Source organism: Lepidochelys kempii, chromosome 3 (assembly GCF_965140285.1).
Source record: "Lepidochelys kempii isolate rLepKem1 chromosome 3, rLepKem1.hap1, whole genome shotgun sequence".
Taxonomy (NCBI): domain Eukaryota; kingdom Metazoa; phylum Chordata; order Testudines; family Cheloniidae; genus Lepidochelys; species Lepidochelys kempii.
In genome coordinates, this window is record NC_136382.1 from 203,251,257 (window position 1) to 203,257,256 (window position 6,000).

Here is a 6,000-nt window from a genome sequence, read left to right on the forward strand (position 1 = left end):
CCAGGCTTGTGCCCTGACACGTCACAAGAGCTTCCCAGGATCAAATCGCCCTATTGTAATGGGAGTGCAAAACCTACACCTGAGATGGATGCAGCTTCTTTCTAAATCACCCTGGTTAAGAAGGAGGAGAGAATGTCACGGTCCCTTTTTGTAATACCCCGCTATCTTCATGACAGAGTCCTGCAGATTCTGCCAGAAGCCCCTTTCCTGCACTTATCACTCCACCATCTGATCTCCAGGTAGAGGTCACTGTCCTTCTGACCCTGTGCGGCTGAATGGTCTCTCTTCAGAGCCCCTCAGCTTCCCCCTGCTATCATCCACCATTCGCTCTGCCTGGCCAAGAAGCCACCCTTTTCCCCACCACTGTCAACCCGGCACTGCGCACCTGCCCTCAACTCACAGGTTGCCACAGGGGAAGGTAAAATTGGTGTGTCAGTCCCTCACCTCTCTGTTGTTATCTTAAATTTCAGTTTGCGACTATGGCCACCACTGGGGAAGGTTGGCCCCAGGCCTTGTCACTGTTAGTCTGGCAGAAGAAAGATCCACACACGGAAAGTGATTTGTCTAGATAGGCATGGAAGGGAGGATATATACCGTTGCCAATGTTATTAAGGGCCTGGCCAGGCCAGGCCAGACTTGAGATACATGTAGCTGTGTAAATAAAAGGAGATATGTCTTTCTGATTGAAATGTAGCTCTGGCTGTGCAGTCTCACTGTGTGACCCTGGGCAAGTCTCTTAACCTCCATGTATCAGTTGCCCAGTTGTAAAATGGGGATAATCACACCTATCTGCCTTGCCGTGCTTTTGAGCATAGATTCTTTAATGTTTGCAAGGCATTCTGATGGGGCCCTAGAGAGGCACTCTACCAAAATATCAGAGTATAATTACACTTTAAGCGTGGATGATCGTTCATCTGAGAACAAGCAAGAGAACTCTCAAAGAATACCCTCATCTGATTCTGACTCTTGCTCACAGGATTGCCTGTAGAACTTGTCCTCTTTGATTTGCTTCATTAAACAAAGGGCTAATTGGTCCTATCTTTCCAGAAGTGCTGGGCCATACTGTCCAATACAGAACGCTGCCTCTCCCTTTGCTAGACTTCCTTTTTAAAAATGGACTTGCCTGGCACTCTGACAAGGGTGGGAGCAGTAGGAACCTTTCTGTGGTTGGGCCCATCCTAGCATACATCTGCCCCCACACTAAAGGCTGATCAGAGAAAAGCTGTGAGAGTTGGTGGGTGGGGACTGTGTAATCACAGGATAGCTGCCTTCTGACACGAGGGCTCTTCAGGGAGCCCGGCTACTCAGGAAGAGTCTGGGGAGTAGCACAGAGGTGTTAACTCTCTGCAGGACTGGGGGTTCCCTGAGGAGCCCCAAGATCTGTGGGGCGGGGCAGCTACACCCCCTGCAGAGCCTGCATCCCCAAGTGGCTGCTTAGACGAGGGCTCTGATGTGAACCTCACAACATTTCCTGACCCTGTTCCCCCCCTTCCAGCGGGTGCTATCACTAGTGTGCCCAATTTGGTGCCTCACCCCATCCACACGGGCTGAACTAAACCATGCTCCAGCCTAATTTGGCCACCCCCAAGGTTAAAAGCCACTGCCAGACCGAGCTGCTTGGCTGCATGGATCAGACCTTACTTTGGGAGGCCAGCTTTGCAGAGGACCTGGACTTCAGCCTTGAAAAAGGAAAGCTCAGCTTCTGCCAAAAAGTGGTCGGCAATAACTCAGCTACTATAATGTTGTGAAAGCATTTTATGCTCTAAAGGAACCAGGCCTGTCTGACTTCATAGCCAAGGTGAGTGAAAAGTAAACAAAGAGCATAAATAGGGAAACCTAGCGTTAATATCACTCTGATTCAGTGATCAAGAGCCCTCGCTAAGAACCTGAATAGAACAGCCTCTCCATTTTAATCACTGAAGGTGCTTGAAACAAGGATGATAATTTTTTTTAAAAGAACATATGACTTCTGTCTTCACTGTCTCTTTAATCCTGGGAAAGGGCAGCGTTCTGTGGACAGCCTGGCTAATCTTTCACTGCTGTGTCACTCCCATGGTAACTCCCCAGTGTCTGCCAGGGGAACAAATGAGAAGCAGTGGTAGCTGCAGAATAGGATGTTAACATTGCCTTGATTTCTGTCCCCTTTCGACCCCTCCAATTACATCTGAATGTTTCAGTTGGATTGCTCTTTGACTTTTATCAGCCGTCTTTGCCTTTGTCCAGCGAGCTCTTTGCTGAGCCTCAAAACGCCATTGCCTTTCCCGAAGGTGAAAGCTCAGACTGCGGAGGTCTCATTAAGCAGACAGGAGACGTTCATCCTGCAGGACAGCAAGTGCATAGGTTCGTTAAAATAAAGGAGCCAATTACTTACAAGGAAGCCATGTCAGAGCTAGCGTATATATCTTGTCCGATGCAGTGAGGAGGCTGTTCAGTGCACCGGGCTGTACCTGCAAGAGGCCAAATGATGAGACCTATAGTCAGACAACCAGTTTTTGATGTGCTCTGTAATAAATTTGGAGGTTCCCCCCGGTCAGAAATGATCAGGTAGCAGTAATCACACACCTTCTACATCTCATCTGTAGCCTAAGAGGACAGCTGCGCTGCTTAAGAATAAGGAGTGTGGATGGGCAGACTCATAACCCCCCTGTTCTCATGTGCTGAGAAGCCGGATGGGATAACGTGTTCACAGTCAATGCAGAAAGCTCAAAGCACCTTTGCTGGGCAACATAAATGTATCCTGCCTCCCTGGCTTGAGCTGCCCCACCCTCTACTTGATGGTCTTGGGTTGCTCCCAGTAGATGAAGCAGACCCATCCTGATGGGGTACATGACAATCAGATACGGATCAGTCTTGAGCTGCCCATGGCATCTGGGACACCGATGTATGATATCGCCTGCTGCCTTCCCAACACAAGACATAACGTGAGCCCCTAAGTGTAAAGGTGTACTGCCACCCTAAGCTAGGAGGTGATGTCACTGAAAAAGCTGCTCATCCCATCCTATCTCCATCCCAGCCTGGTAGCCCCTAACTATGCTATTCAGAAGCATGTCTATGGCATTCATGTGTGGTAGCATGACTGCACTGTCCAACATTCACAATATATCAAACTCCTTCTCAAATTAGTTGGACCCCTTCTTCCAAAACAGTTCCTTACAGCCACAGGGCACAGGTGCTTGATGCCTTCTGCGCCTGACATCATTACAGCATTGCTGTTTGGGGAAGAGGGCGTGTTTAAACAATGGTGCCTCGCGACATGTTCTGTAGGCTGGTGTGAGTGACATCTCTAACACCTATGTCGGTGAAAGCAGGGCTGCTGGGGAGACGGAAAGAGCACCAAGGGCGATTATACATTTAGTACATTTTTTTAAAAGCATTTCGTTCCACCTCCAAGGCAATTTGCTGGGATTATAGCATATCTTTTCACAGTACAGCAGAATGAATTATTTGCTGTGAAAATGAACATGAAATAATGTAGCCATCCTTTTCTGCTTGCTGAATGTTCATCTATAATCAGAGGATGTACACAAAGATATATAGATTACATCTACATCAAAAACATGGGACAAATTCCGGCCTATCGCGTAAGTAGCTCCATAATGGAAATGCATGGATATTGCAAATGCAACCTTTGAAATAGCAACGTGCTACTGATTTGTGGCCAGTAACGACCCAGCCCTGCCCACTAGCCTTCCTTACCCACCTTATCTCTGCTAGGAACATGAATGATCTGTCTGAGGTGTGTTCATAGTCCCCATTGCTGGGTCAGGGTAGCCTATACATACGAACGTGTGGACCACGTTTTCTTATACTGAGGCTCCAACCAGGAGTGTCCTTCCCTGGTCGCCTGTCATGGGACAGCTGTGGAATGCTTTGGGAGGGGGGTTAAAACTGAGGTGGAAGGTCTCTCCTGTTCCTTGAGGATTTTCTGGCATATGGCTCTGTGCACAGAGCAGCCAGAATTTGGTCCTAGGTTTACCTTCTTAGCCAGTCTGGACTGAGCATTCTCCCCTGTTTTGTGTGTGTGGTGAGTTTGTGTCCCATAGTATGGGAGAGGAAGCATTGGCTTGTGCACCAAATAACTACTTAGTGACATAAAGGTAGTCTCATTTATGTGAGGGTGACTAATGAAAAGACGTAGTGGGTGGGGGAGGTGGCATGAACAGCTTGGGAAGAGTGGAGCAGCTAAGCTATCTTCACCAGTTTTGGGGCAAATTATCAAGATTATAAAGTGACATACAAAGTACCTTTGAATGCAGCTGCCTGTATTAAAATGCCTGGCTATCACACAGTATTTGTTCTCTGGTGTGCATTGGGATAGATAGCCTGTTTAGCATAGACTGTATGCTTTTGAAATAAAATAGGTAGGATACAGCTCCAATTTTGTATCATGAGGGGCGAGAGATGTCAATTAAACCATTCTGGATTTTGCTGGAAATTGACATGGATGTGTGACCTCCATTCTTTAGATAAAATATCTCCTGGTATAATTATACCTACGTTAATATTCATCTCCAGTAATTCCTCTCATGAAAGTTCTCAGCAGATGAATACCCATAAGAAGCATAAACCTCTCTCTCGCAAGCCTCTTAGATTAATCTTCTCTTCATATGGGAAAAGCAATTAGAGACATACAGCTTTCTCTCTAAATGCTGTAGCTTTCTTTAAATGTTTCCCAAGACTGACCGTATGGTCAGCACTACCCATCCTGTTCCGATCCCTAAGGTGTTTCTTAAAAGATGTTAGGAAATCCCTGCTGAATTGTTTTTCTCACTCATCGTTGGATGTTATACTCTGGACAGTGTATCCATAAAAAAAGATGCACCTTTAAAACAAGACAAAGGCACTGGTTTAAAAAACAGTCTGTATCACATTACAGTGTACTAGGAAGTATTGTGATTCAGTTTTGTTTGTTTGTTTATTTACTTTGCAGCCTCATTAAAGAAACATAAAGCCACTCTACAATGCAAATGGCCAGGGGACTGGGTGGCTGGCTTTGTTTTTTGATTACGTGCAATTCCTGATTGGATAGCACATCACAAGTAGATACTAGAGCCTGGTTCATCAGCACGTTACTCCAGTTTGAAGCGGGTGTCACTTCAATAGTGAAGTCATGCGGTGAGAAATCAGGCCCTATGTTGACCTATGGTGACCCAAATATGACCTACCGAGCTTGTAGGTAACCTTTAAAGTTCTACTGTACCTCATCCTATGACTTGGAAGGATAAGATTTTAATTCAATTCTAGATTTCTCCCTCTACCCCAAACAGCAATGGAAAACATCTTCATCATTAATAACCGACACCCACAGAGCAAGAAATTTGAAAACTTTAAGATACATTGTGCTTGTGAGTTACAATTCTCTTTGGCAAGCTGGTAAGAAGAAATTAATGTTATATAGTCAAAGTACTATGATTTAATTTCTAAATCTTGAATTGTTTTACAGTTATTACGTTTTGGATAAATAACAGCTATTAGGTGAGTTCATTTTATTTCCAGCTAAGGCATAAATCTCAGTTGATTGCACAGTTTCAACAAGACTTTGCAAATCATTACTTGTAGACAATGTCTTTAGGTGTAGTTTGAAAATAAATGCGAATGTTATCTGTTAAAATGCATAAAAGCCAAAAGTAGAATCCTGCCTAATCTTTATTTTGAGACTGCAACCCATAGAAACCACTAGTCCTATCATGCACTGCTCCTCCCAGTATGGAGAGAGATTTAAGGATAAGGGCCCGGCCGGCAAACAAACTGGGGTTGGTGAGGTCTTAATAATGTGGGTGAGCATGGAGTTTGGGCATGGGGGGAGGGAAGAGACCACCAGGAGTTGATGGGTGGGGGAGGAGAGCTAGTGAGAGAACCAAGATCACCCCCTCCCCCCCAACCCCCCCCCCCAGCAACCCTCCACTCACTGTTCTGACCCCCTCAACAACCTCTCCTTTTGCTGGGGCATTCAGCCTTCTTCCCACTGGGGTTCTCACAGGACTGGCCCCCACCCGCTGA